We start from the raw sequence: 14,038 nt of genomic DNA, 5'->3' as shown, positions 1-14,038 counted from the left end.
CCGGGCACCAACCTGAGCGAACAGCGGCCGAGGAAGAGGGCGAACTATCGCGAGACTTGGCTTTAATAGAAAGCTGGGTTTTCCGGGGCGGGGGCTGCCGGTAGTCGGCGCGCGGGTTCCTGTTGCCATAGTGACCGGGCGCCGCGGCCTGGGCTTGGCCAGACCAGGCCACTCACTGTGATGGGCAGGGTGAAAGTGCTCCTAGCATTGACACGCTGCACACACAGCATTTCAATATGGAAAATAAACACAACTCTACGCTAATAGAAACATTTAACTCTGTTTCTCTCTCTCCACAGATCAGCAGAATCTTTCCAGCATTTTGTGTTTTATTTATTTCAGATTTCCAGAATCCACAGTATTTTGCTTTTGTTTGTTTATATTCCCCTTCCTACAACATTTCTCTCCAAAGCCGTTGACGCCTGCTCCTGCAATGTTTCAGTACCTCGCTCAAGTGGTGACCATCCTTCGCATGCAGGATGTCCAAAAGATGCTGAAAGTGCAAATGTGGCAAAAAGCTGACCATGGGCTTTAAGAAAAAGACTTGCATTTATATAGCGCCTTTCATGACCACCGGACATCTCAAAGCACTTTACAGCCAATTAAGTACTTTTGGAGTGTAGTCACTGTTGTAATGTGGGAAACTCAGCACTCCCTCAACCTAGATTTATGTGCTCAAGTTCCTGGAGAGGGACTTGAACCCACAACCTTCTGGCTCAGAAGCTAGTGAGCCGCAGCTCACACTGTGAAGAAATCTGACAGTGGCCAAAAGCTGACTGCTCAAAAGGATGCACAACTGTGGGCTTATGACATAGTGACATAGTGACATAGCAAATTCAGTGGGGAGAACACAAAACAAAAAGTGAAAACACGAGAAACACTTAGCATGTTAGGCAGTCTCTGTCAAGAAAACATGTTGATGTTTCAGGTATAAATCCTGTTATGTCTCGAATAAAGCAGTGTGACTGAGTACTGTAGACTTGAGTAAGTGTGACCTTAGTCTCTTTATTCTGACTCCAGAGTGCTGGCACAGCATGGGAGGCCTATATACAGTGCTCCCAAGAGATGCTGGGATCCCTTGGGACTCCAACAGATACACCCTCTGGTGGCGGTAGAAACGCTGGTTACATAGGGCCCAAGTTTCGGGACGCGCCTAAAACGGCGCAGCCCTTTCCTGGACGCCCGTTTTTCGCGCCAGAAAGTGCGCCTAAAAAAAACTTCCAGATTCTCCGGCTCCCTGCAGGTCTTCTGCAGCCGGGCGCATCGCAGCACGAGCTGTTGAGGGCGGAGCCAGGTCCCTGCGCCGAAAACAGTGCCGGGACCTCTGCACATGCGCGCTACAGTGGGCACGCATGTGCAGTAGCTCCAGGCGCCCAAAACTGTGTGGGAGGGGTCTGAAGCACGCAGCCCCTAGCCCTGGCCGAATGGCCTCACTGGGGCTGCGTGAATAAGGCTCCTCCCACGCCCAGCTCCTGCTTCCTCCCGACCCGACTCGACTCCCGCGGCCCCCCCCCCGGCGACCTGACCTCTGTGACTCTCTCTCCCCCCCCCCCGGACCTCTGCGACTCAATAACCCCCCCCCGCGGACCTCTGCGATCTTCCCCCCCCCCCCCCCCAGACCTCCGCGACTCTCTCTCCCCCCCGGACCTCTGTGACTCTCTTCCCCCCCCCGCGGACCTCCGCGACTCTCCCCCCCCCCCCCCCGCGACTCTCTCTCTCCCCCCCGCGGACCTCCGCGACTCTCTCCCCCCCCCGAATCTCCGATACTCTCTCTTCCCCCCTCCCCCACCCCCGAGACCCGACGCCAACGCCAACTACCTGTAAATCTAACCTGAGGTCTTAGGCCCGGCCGTTCAGCCTCCTTCTCTCCCTCCCCCCCCCTCTCCCCTCTCCCTCCCTCCCTCTCCTCTCTCCTTCCCTCCCTCCTCTCTCCCGCCCTCCTCTCTCCTTCCCTTCATCCTCTCTCCCTCCCTCCCTACATCCTCTCTCCTCCCCCTCTCCCCCCCCCCCACCCCCCTTCTCCCCCTCCCCTCGCTGTCAGAAACACAGACACTGACAGACAGAGAGATAGAGACACTGACAGAGACATACTGGGGGGACCGTCCCAGCACGCTGTTGGAGCTCTCCCGGTGCTGCAGTCAGTAAGTAGAAAATGTTTTATTTATTGATTTTTTTTAATGTTTTTATTTTTTATTAATTTTTTTTGATTGATTTATTGGTTGATTTATTGATGTATTTATCATTTATTATTGATGATGGCTCTTTATTTGTAAAACTGAAGTGTTTAATGTTTGTAAACTTCCCTTTAAACCCCCCACCCCCCCATTCCCTACGCCTGATTTGTAACCTACGCCTTATTTTCTAAAGTGTAGACAAGGTTTTTTCGAAAGTACAAAAATCTTCACTTACTCCATTCTAAGTTAGTTTGGAGTAAGTTTTCACTGCCGAAACTTTGAAAACAGGCATAAGTGGCCGGACACGCCCCCTTTTGAAAAAAAAATTCTGTTCCAAGGTGAAACTGTTCTAACTGACTAGAATTGGAGCAAACTAAATGCCGAGAATTTGAATTTCTAAGATACTCCGTTCTACACCAGTTGCTCCAAAAAATCAGGAGCAACTGAGGCCGAAACTTGGGCCCATGGTGTTGCATACATAACATCACTCCCCTGCAAAGTCAATAGTACACTTCTTTACAGGGTGAGATGATCTGGGGCTTTCCGCTCCCTAGTCGATCGTCTCGGTACAAACACAGGTGCAGGTGAGTTGGTTGGGCCTTCGCTGGGCTGCTGCGCAGTTGGCCTTGCTGGGCTGCTGGGGATGATGAGTTCAGCTTCGTGGTCAACAATGATGTCGGTTGCTACGTGTGTATATCGGAGGGTCGAAGTTGGTGGTGTCCTCTTCAGGTTGCTCGTGGCTGTCTGTGAATCGCAGTTTGGTTTGGCTTTCTGCAAGTTAGTCTATTTGCAAGTTTGACCTCAAACACCCTACTCCCTTCTTTGGCTACAACAGTGCTAGCAAGCCATTTGGGACCATGTCCATAGTTGAGTACGTACACAGGGTCATTGACTTCAATATCACGTGACAAATTTGCACGATCACGGTACATGCTTTGTTGATGCCGCCTGCCCTCGACATGATCACGGAGATCAGGGTGGACTAGAGAGAGCCTTGTTTTGAGTGCCTTTTTAATGAGCAGTTCGGCAGGGGGAACCCCGGTGAGCGAGTGGGGTCTTGTGCGGTAACTGAGCAGGATTCGGGACAGGCGGGTCCGCAGAGAGCCTTTCGACACGCGTTTCAAGCTTTGCTTGATGGTTTGGACTGCCTGTTCTGCCTGGCCATTGGATGCAGGCTTGAACGGGGCAGATGTGACGTGCTTGATCCCATTGCGAGTCATGAATTCTTTCAATTCAGCGCTGGTGAAGCACGGCCCATTGTCGTTGACAAGGACATCAGGCAGGCCTTGCATGGCAAACATGGCTCGTAGGTTTTCGATGGTGGCAGTGGACGTGCTTACAGACATTATTACACACTCAATCGGTAGTGTATGAATAAAGAGTCTGACCAGATACTGTGAGCTCAAAGTAAAGTGTGACCTTAGTCTTTTATTGCAGGTCTCCAGAGTGCCTCTCCAGCCTGTGAGGCCTCCTTAAGTACAAGTGTTCCCAAGGGATTGTACGATCCCTTGGGACTCCAGGGGATGAGCCCTCTGGTGGTTAAACAAGGTATTTACAGGTTTACATATATAACACAATCCATTTTGAATAAGCATCCAGAACAACCAAGAACATTTTGCCTAGAAACGGGCCAGCAAAGTCAACGTGGATCCTAGACCATGGTTTGGAGGGCCATGACCACAAACTTAGCGGTGCCTTCCTGAGTGCATTGCTCAGTTGAGAGCAAGTGTTGCATTGGCAAGACTCCAAATCTGAGTTGATGCTGGGCCACCACACGTGGGATCCGGCTGTATCTTTCAACATTGCTATGCCTGGGTGGGTACTGTGTAGGTCGCGTATAAACGCTTCCCTGCCTTTCTTAGGCAAAACCACGCGATTACCTCACAAAAGACAGTCCGCCTGTATGGACATTTCATCTTTGCGCCGCCGGAACAGCTTAATCTCTTCATGCAACTCCGCTGGGATGCTGGACCAGCTCCCATGGAAGACACAGTTTTTTACAAGGGATAGTAAAGGATCCTGGCTGGTCCAGGTCCTGATCTGGCGGGCCGTAACGGGTGACTTTTCATTTTCAAATGCATCCATCACCAAGAGCAAACCTGCAGGCTGTGCCATTTCCACCCTGGTAGTGGGCAACGGTAGCCGATTGAGAGCATCAGCGCAGTTCTCTGTGCCTGGCCTATGGCGAATTACATAGTTATATGCAGACAGCATGAGCGCCCATCTTTGGATGCGAACAGAGGCATTGATATTGATACCTTTGCTCTCTGAGAATAGCGATATGAGCGGCTTATGGTCAGTTTCTAACTCGAACTTAAGCCCAAACAGATACTGGTGCATTTTTTTCACCCCGCAAACGTATGCCAGAGCTTTTTCAATCATGCTGTAGGCCCATTCGGCCTTGGACAAACTCCTGGACGCATAAGCGTTGCAATGTTCCCGATTCGTTTGCTTGTTGTAACACACACCCGACCCCGTACGAAGACGCATCGCAAGCTATCACTAAACGTTTACATGGGTCATACAGAACAAGCAGTTTGTTGGAACATAACAGATTTCTGGCTTTCTCAAAAGCAGTCTCTTGTGATTTCCCCCATAACCAGTCATCTCCCTTGCATAGCAATATGTGTAGAGGTTCTAGCAAGATGCTTAACCCAGGTAGGAAATTACCAAATTAATTGAGGAGTTCCAGGAACGACCGCAGCTCCGTCACGTTCTGTGGGCTCGGCGCGTTCTTGATGGCCTCCATCTTGGCATCGGTGGGTCTGATGCCGTCTGCTGCAATTCTTCTCCCTAAGAACTCGACCTCTGGTGCCAGAAAAACACACTTCGAGTGTTTCAACTTGAGCCCCACACGATCTAGCCGATTTAGAACCTCTTCCAGGTTCTGCAAGTGTTCGATGGTGTCCCGACCTGTGATCAATATGTCGTCCTGGAAAACCACGGTGCACGGAACTGACTTTAGCAGACTCTCCATGTTCCTTTGAAAATAGCCGCGGCCAATCGAATCCCAAACATAGATGAACAGACCTTTGTGCGTGTTGATGCAGGTGAGGCCTTTCAAAGATTCTGTCAGCTCCTGCATCAGGTTCAACTTGGTGAACATCTTCCCTCCTGCCAGCGTCGCAAATAGGTCGTCTGCCTTGGGTAGCGGGTACTGGTCCTGCAGCGAAAAACGGTTAATCGTTACTTTATAGTCCCCACAAACTCTGACCTTGTCATCACCCTTGAGAACCAGAACAATTGGATTGGCCCACTCGTTGAACTCAACCGGTGCGATGATGCCCTCTCGTTGCAGCCTGTCCAGCTCGATCTCCACTTTCTCTCACATCATTTATGACACCGCACATGCCTTGTGGTGGATGGGTCGTGTACCAGGAACCAAGTGGATCTACACCTTCGCCCCAGAGAAATTTCTGATGCCTGGCTCAAACAACTACGGGAACTTGCTCAAAACCTGGGCACATGAGGCGTCGTCGACAGACGAAAGCGCTCGGATGTCATCCCAGTTCCAGCGGATTTTCCCAGCCAGCTTCTGCCGAACAGTATGGGATCATCTCCTGGTATAATCCATAGTGGTAGATCATGCACCGCTCCACCGTAGGAGACTTTTACTGCTGCGCTGCCAATTACAGGGATCAGCTCTTTAATGTAAGTTCTCAGCTTGGTATGAATAGGGCTCAGCTTGGGCTTTTGTGCCTTGTTGCACCACAGCCTCTCGAAGGCCTTTTTGCTCATGATAGACTGACTCGCACCCTTGTCCAATTCCATAGATACTGGAATTCCGTTCAGCTCAACTTTTAACATGATCGGTGGACATTTCGTGGTGAAGGTGTGTACCCCGTACACTTCTGCCTCCTCGGTTTGAGCCTCTAGTTCAGTTTGATCCGCCATGGATCGATCCTCCTCTGCAATGTGGTGGTTTGCAGGATTTTCAGCTCGTCTGCACATTCGCTGGAGGTGTCCCATTGTTTCACAGTCTTTGTACGCATAGTGTTTGAAGCGGCATTGATGAGCTCAATGATCACTTCCGCAGCACCAACAAGGTGTCAATTGCCTCGCATTCACGCTTGATGGTGGACTCCGAGTCATCTGAGGTCGTGCAGCTGTGGGCGTGTACGTTCTTCCATATGCATTCCTACCTGAAAACAACGTTACTTTGTGTATAGTGCTTGCCGAAGCATCTTTATGCTGCGGAATTTGTTTGGTGTTATCGCTGGTGTACATAAATGCCTGGGCTATCGTTATGGCTTTGCTCAGGTTCGGTGTTTCAACAGTCAATATTTTGCAAAGGATAACCTCATGGCCAATGCCAAGCACGAAAAAGTCTCTTAGCATTTGCTCCAGGAACCATCGAATTCGCAATGTAGTTCGCTGACGTACCTTGCCACTTCCTGGCCTTCAGACCGTTGACATGTGTAAAATCGATACCTTGCCATCAGAACGCTCTCCTTCGGATTTAGGTGCTCCCGGACCAGCATACACAGTTCTTCACACGATTTGGTTGTTGGTTTCACCGGAGCAAGAAGATTCTTCATGAGGCCGTAAGTTGTTGCCCTGCAGACGGTGAGGAGGATCGCCCTTCGTTTGGCAGCGTTCACATTCCCTTCGTTGACCACAAAATATTGGTCGAGTCACTCCACGAAGACTTCCCAATCGTCACCTTCTGAGAATTTCTCCAGGATACCAACAGTTCTCTGCATTTTTACATGATGGTTCGTTATCTCGTCGGCAGTTGTTATGTCTCGAATAAATCAGTGTGACTGAGTACTGTAAACTTGAGTTAAGTGTGATCTTAGTCTCTTTATTCTGACTCCAGAGTGCTGGCACAGCATGGGAGACCTGCTTATATACAGTGCTCCCAAGGGATGCTGGGATCCCTTGGGACTCCAACAGATGCACCCTCTGGTGGCGGTAGAAATGCTGGTTACATGGTGTTGCACACATAACAAACCCTTCCTCAGAACTGAAAGAAATTACAGATGAATAGTGTTTAAAAATGAATAAAGGGAAAGGAAAAAATAAATACACAATGACTAAAAACACAATAAAATACATAGAATGACTTGTGAAGTGTTAAATTAGGGATTAAAAAATGGTTAAAAGGCGGAAGTGATCTATGTGGAGAACAAAAGGAGGCATAATGAAAGAAATCAAAGTAATAAAAGACATATACAAGACACTGAAAGTGTGAGAAGAGTTAAAAGGGGATAGGAAGTAGATTGAGAAACATGAAAAACTGGCAAAATGGAGCAGGCGCCCAGGAGAATCATAAAGCACAGGAGGAGGTAATTCGGCCCATCGTGCCCTTGCCAGCTCTTTGAGAGAGCTATCCAATTAGACTCACTCCACTGCTCTTTCCCCATGGGCTGAAATTTTTTTCTTTTCTTCTATATATTTTCCTACATTACAACAGTGATTACACTCCAAAAGTACCTCCTTGGCTGTAAAGTGCTTTCACGTACGGTGGTCGTGAAAGGCGCGATATAAATCCAAGTCTTTCTTTATATATCCAATTCCCTTTCGAAAGTTACTATCATTTCTGCTTCCACCACTCTTTCAGGTAGTGCATTCCAGATGATAACAACTTGCTGCATATAAAAATGTCTCTTCATAGAATCATAGAATCATAGAAATTTACATTTCGGCCCATCGTGTCCATGTCAGCTGACAAAGAGCTATCCAGCCTAATCCCACTTTCCAGCTCTTGGTCCATAGCCTTGTAAGTTACTGTTATGTATTTAACCCCTTGCAACCTGTATTACACTACCACCAGAGGGCCTACCTGTTGGGAGTCCCAAGGGATCCCAGCATCGCACGGTATATAAGCAGGTCACCCACGAGGTACCTGCACTCTGGAATCTTATTAAAGGAGCTAAGGTTGCAATTGCTCATTGTACACAGTACTCAGTTTCATCCTTTATTGTGAACACATCAGTTATGACACTTCAAGTGTATATCCAGATACTTTTTTAATGTGGTGACGGTTTCTGCCTCTAACACCCTTTCAGGCAGTGAGTTCCAGACCCCCACCACCCTCTGGATGAACACATTTCCCCTCAAATCCCCTCTCAACCTCCTACCAATTACTTTAAATCTATGCCCCTTGGTTGTTGACCTCTCTGCTAAGGCAAATAGGTCCTTCCTATCTAACCTATTTAGGCCCTTCATAATCTTATATACCTGAATAAGGTCCCCCCTCAGCCTCTTCTGTTCCAAAGAAAACAATCCCAACCTATCTAATCTTTCCTCATAGCTAAAATTTTACATTCCAAGCAACATCCTCGTAAATCTCCTCTGTTCCCTCCTTATTGCAATCACATCTTTCCTGTAATCATCTTCATAGCAGTCCCTTGAAATCGAGGAAGACTTGCTTCCACTATAAAAGTGAGTTCTTAGGTGACTGAACAGTCCGATATGGGAATTACAGTCTCTGTCACAGGTGGCACAGGCAGTCGTTGAAGGAAAGGGTGGGTGGGGAGCCTGGTTTGCCACACGCTCCTTCTGCTGCCTGCGCTTGCTTTCTGCTTGCTTTCGGCGACGAGACTCGAGGTGCTCAGCACCCTCCTGGATGCTCTTCCTCTACTTATGGCAGTCTCTGGCCAGGGACGCTCAGGTGTCGGTGGGGATGTTGCATTTTGTCAAGGAGGCTTTGAGGGTGTCCTTGAAATGTTTCCTCTGCCCACCTGGTTCTCGCTTGCCATGTTGGAGTTCCGAATAGAGCACTTGCTTTGGGAGTCTTGTGTCAGGCATGCGAACAATGTGGCCTGCCCAACGGAGCTGGTCGAGTATGGTCAGTGCTTCGATGCTGGGAATGTTGGCCTGATCACAAACACTGACGGTGCATCTGTCCTCCCAGGAGATTTGCCTATAATATGGTGACCAGAACTGCACGCAGTACTCTAGCTAATGGCTAACTAGTGTTTTATACAGTTCAAGCATAACCTCCCTACTCTTGTATTCTGTGCCTCAGCAAATAAAGGCAAGTATTCCGTATGCCTTCTTAACTACCTTATCTACCTGGCCTGCTACCTTCAGGGATCTGTGGACATGCATTCCAAGATCTCTTTGTTCCGATGCACTTCTCAGTGTCCAACCATTTATTGTGTATTCCCTTGCTTTGTTAGCCCTCCCCAAATGCATTACCTCACACTTCTCGGGATTGTATACCATTTGCCACTGTTCTGCCCACCTGACCAGTTCATTGATATCTTCCTGCAGTCTTCATTATCAACCACACAGCCAATTCTTGTATCTGCAAACGTTTTAATCATACCTCCTACAATCAAGTCTAAATCATTGATATATACCACAAAAAGCAAGGGGCCTAGTACTGAGCCCTGCGCAACCCCACTGGAAACAGCCTTCTAGTCACAAAAACACTCATCAACCATCAACCTTTGCTTCCTGCTGCTGAGCCAATTTTGCATCTAACATGCCACTTTGCCTTGGATTCCATGGTCTTTTATCTTCATGACCAGTTTGCCATGTGGGACCTTATCAAAAGCTTTGCTAAAATTCATATAGACTACTTCAAACACACAAACCTCCTCGTTACCTCCTCAAAAAATTTAATCAAGTTAGTCAGACATAACCTTCCCTTAACAAATCTATGCTGACTGTCCTTGATTAATCCGTGTCTTTCTAAATGAAGATTTATCTTGACCCTCAGAATTTTTTCCAATAAGTTTCCCACCATCGAGGTTAGGCTGACTGGCCTGTAATTAGTCGGTCTATCCCTTTCTTAACCAATAAGGGATTGAGGGGTTATTGGGAACTGGCAAGGAAGTGGACCTGAGTCCATGATCGGATCAGCCATGATCATATTAAATGGCGGAGCAGGCTCGAGGGGCCGCATGGCCTACTTCTGCTCTTAGTTCTTATGTTTTTATATTCTTTCATCGTTTTCAAATAACAGTACAACATTAGCAGTCCTCCAGTCCTCTGACATCACATCTGTAGCCAGAGAGGATTGGAAAATGATGGTAAGAGTCTCTGTTATTTCCTCTCTTGCTTTCCTTAACAGCCTGGGAGGCATTTCAGCCGGACCTGGGGATTTATCCACTTTCAAAAATGCTAAACCTCCCCAATCTCACCCTCTCTAAAGATGTTTATTTCATATATTTCGCACTCCTCCTTCCTGATTGCAACGTCTGCCTTGCCCTTCTCTTTTGTGAAAACAGACGCAAAGTATTAATTAAGAACCATACCCACATCTTCTGCCTCCACACACGGATTATCTTTATGGTCTCTAATAGGCCCTACTCTTTCTTTAGTTATCCTCTTGCTCTTAATGTATTAATAAAACATCTTTGGGCTTTCCTTGATTTTATTTGCCCAAAATGTTTCATGCTCCCTCTTTGCTTTCCTAATTTACTTTTTAATTCCACCCCTGCACTTTCCATACTCCTCTCGGATTTTTTCAGTGTTGAGCCCTCGGTATCTGTCATAAGAACATAAGAAATAGGAACAGGAGTAGGCCATACGGCCCCTCGAGCCTACTCCGCCATTCAATAAGATCATGGCTGATCTGATCATGGACTCAGCTCCACTTCCCTGCCCGCTCCCCATAACCCCTTATCCCCTTATTGTTTAAGAAACTGTCTATTTCTGTCTTAAATTTATTCAATGTCCCAGCTTCCATAGCTCTCTGAGGCAGCAAATTTCACAGATTTACAACCCTCTGAGAGAAGAAATTTCTCCTCATCTCTGTTTTAAATGGGCGGCCCCTTATTCTAAGATCATGCCCTCTAGTTCTAGTCTCCCCCATCAGTGGAAACATCCTCTCTGCATCCACCTTATCAAGCCCCCTCATAATCTTATACATTTTGATAAGATCACCTCTCATTCTTCTGAATTCCAATGAGTAGAGGCCCAACCTACTCAACCTTTCCTCATAAATCAACCCCCTCATCCCCGGAATCAACCTAGTGAACCTTCTCTGAACTGCCTCCAAAGCAAGTATATTCTTTCGTAAATATGAAAACCAAAACTGCACGCAATATTCCAGGTGTGGCCTCACCAATACCTTATATAGCTGTAGTAAGACTTCCCTGCTTTTATACGCCATCCCCTTTGCAATAAAGGCCAAGATACCATTGGCCTTCCTGATCACTTGGTGTACCTGCATACTATCCTTTTGTTTCATGCACAAGTACCTCCAGATCCCGCTGTACTGTGGCACTTTGCAATCTTTCCCCATTTAATTAATAACTTGCTCTTTGATTTTTTTTCTACCAAAGTGCATGACCTCACACTTTCCAACATTATACTCCATCTGCCAAATTTTTGTCCACTCACTTAGCCTGTCTATGTCCTTTTGCAGATTTTTTGTGTCCTCCTCACACATTGCCTTTCCTCCCATCTTTGTATCATCAGCAAACTTGGCTACATTATACTCAGTCCCTTCTTCCAAGTCATTAATATAGATTGTAAATAGTTGGGGTCCCAGCACTGATCCCTGCGGCACCCCACTAGTTACTGGTTGCCAACCAGAGAATGAACCATTTATCCCAACTCTCTGTTTTCTGTTAGTTAGCCAATCCTCTATCTATGCTAATATATTACCCCCAACTCCGTGAACTTTTATCTTGTGCAGTAACCTTTTATGTGGCACCTTGTCAAATGCCTTCTGGAAGTCCAAAAACGCCACATCCACTGGTTCCCCTTTATCCACCCTGTTCGTTACATCGTCAAAGAACTTCAGCAAATTTGTCAAACATGACTTCCCCTTCATAAATCCATGCTGACTCTGCCTGACCGAATTTTGCTTTTCCAAATGTCCTGTTACTGCTTCTTTAATAATGGCTCCAACATTTTCCCAACCACAGATGTTAGGCTAACTGGTCTATAGTTTCCTGCTTTTTGTCTGCCTACTTTTTTAAATAGGGGCATTATACTTACAGTTTTCCAATCTGCTGGGACCTCCCCAGAATCCAAAACCTCCCTTTTTTTCTTTACCCTACCCTCTATGTCCCTTGACATCCAGTGGGCTCTAGATTTGTTAGTCCCACCCTTTTTCTTTAAGGGAACTTACTTGCTCTGCACCCTCACAATCTCCTCCTTGAATGCCTCCCACTGCTCTAACACTGATTTATCTTCAAGTTTCCAATCCACTTTGGCTCAGTTTAATAAAATTGTTTATTTCCCAATTGAGAACTTTAATCTTTGTCCTTTTCCATAACTACGCTGCAGCTAACTGAATTATGATCACTACGACCAAAATGCTCTCTGATACCCCTTTCACCTGCCCAGCTTCATGCCCGAAAACTAAGTCCAGAACCGCCCCCTCCCTTGTTGGGCTTGCTATCTACCGGCTAAAAAGCTTCTCCTGAATGCATTTTAGGAATTCTGCACTCTCTATACCTTTCACACTAATTTTATCCCAGTTAATATTAGGATAGATGAAATCACCTACTATTGCTGCCCTATAGCTTTTGCACTTCTCAGAAATATACCTACATAATTGTTCTTCTATCTCCCTTTGACTGTTTGAGGGCCACTCCCAGCAGTTTTTATTCTTTAGTTCAACCTATATGGCTTAATTTGATGACCCTTCTAACATATCATTCCTCCTCACAGCTGTAATTGTTTCTTTAATCAATACTGCGACCCCCTCCTTTCCCCCCCCCCCCCCCACTCTATCCCGTCTGAAAACCCTGTAACCAGGAATGTTGAGTTATCATTCCTGCCCTAGGTATCTAGCCTAACATTTTTCTAACTTCTGCCATTACCATTTCAAGTCGGCCCATCATCCCTTTTGTCTCTCTAATCACTCCTGCCTTCCACCCTATCGCAGACCTTCCCTTTTGTTCCTTCTTCCCCTCCCCCTTTCAGTGCTCCTGAAGAATCTGTTCTTTTCGAACATTCACCAGTTCTGACGTAGGGCCATCAAACTGAAACGTTAACTCTGTTTTTCTCTCCACAGATGCTGCCTGACCCACTGAAATTTCCAGCATTTTTCTGTTTTTATTTCAGATTCCAGCATCCGCACTATTTTGCTTTCGTATTAGTGAAAAGGAAATTGCTCTAGCCGAAAAACGAGAATTTGTTAAAGTGGCAGAGGGCGTCAGAAGAGCAATGGATATAAAGCGGTAGGAACTGAACTAGTAATAACTTCATCACAACCGGTAATAGAATTTTAATTTGATTTGTTAAGGTTCCTTTAACATTTTTGTTTATTTACAGTCTTTATTTATTGTGCCCCTTTAAAAAGGGGGCACATGCTTGACTTTTAATCAGCAATTTCCGGCATGAAGAAGAGTCAGCAGAAGAAACACAACAGGATCAGCCCCTTTAAGAAGGGGGGGGGCATATGCTACCTCTTAATTGGTGAAAGCAATTGCCATCAACCAGTGCAATTAAAAGAGTCAACAGGGTGGGGCTTCGGGGACTCTTCTCGCTGCTGGCAATTGCCTAATTAAAGTTCACCTTTTTAAAGTAACATAACCTATAAAGCTGTAACTTAACAAAAACAATTGAAAAGGAAACTTAACAAGTTAAATTAAAATTCTATTGCCGGGGTTGGTGAAGCAATCCAGTCCCTCTGGTGCCCACCAGTCGCAGAAAGCCTCAAACGTGCCAGTAGACACAGTGAGCTCCATCTCCAGTTGACTGCTGGTCACTGCATGTACAGGTCATTAACGCTGAATTAATGTGACCACAGGTGCCTGTGTGCCCGAGTATTTGAGGCCAATGTGATAGCAAAAGAATCAAAGGCGACGAAAGAAAAAACATTTTTACAGAGCTAATGGTTAAGATCTGGAATGCACTGCCTGAAAGGGTGGTGGAGGTAGACTCAATTTTATCTTTCAAAGCGGAGTTGGATAAGTATCTGAAGGAGAAAAAATTGCAGGGCTACGGGG

At 46.6% G+C, this 14,038-nt stretch overlaps 1 protein-coding gene across 2 annotated transcripts in view; it reads right to left on the bottom strand.

Annotated features, from left to right (window-relative positions):
- Nucleotides 1-14,038, bottom strand: part of rps7 (ribosomal protein S7) — a 439,982-nt gene that overhangs the window by 11,244 nt on the left and 414,700 nt on the right. The window contains exon 1 of one of the 2 annotated variants that reach the window (XM_070884947.1): nt 13-37. The exons of the other annotated variant lie outside the window; for it this stretch is intronic. The gene's annotated coding sequence lies outside the window, so the exon portion shown is untranslated. Of the gene's footprint in view, nt 1-12; nt 38-14,038 lie in introns of those variants that run through there. 2 annotated transcript variants of the gene reach the window in all.

Source organism: Pristiophorus japonicus, chromosome 7 (genome assembly GCF_044704955.1).
Source record: "Pristiophorus japonicus isolate sPriJap1 chromosome 7, sPriJap1.hap1, whole genome shotgun sequence".
Classification (NCBI taxonomy): domain Eukaryota; kingdom Metazoa; phylum Chordata; class Chondrichthyes; family Pristiophoridae; genus Pristiophorus; species Pristiophorus japonicus.
Note: the sequence above shows the minus strand (reverse complement) of the source record. Positions and strands in the feature narration are given on the sequence as shown.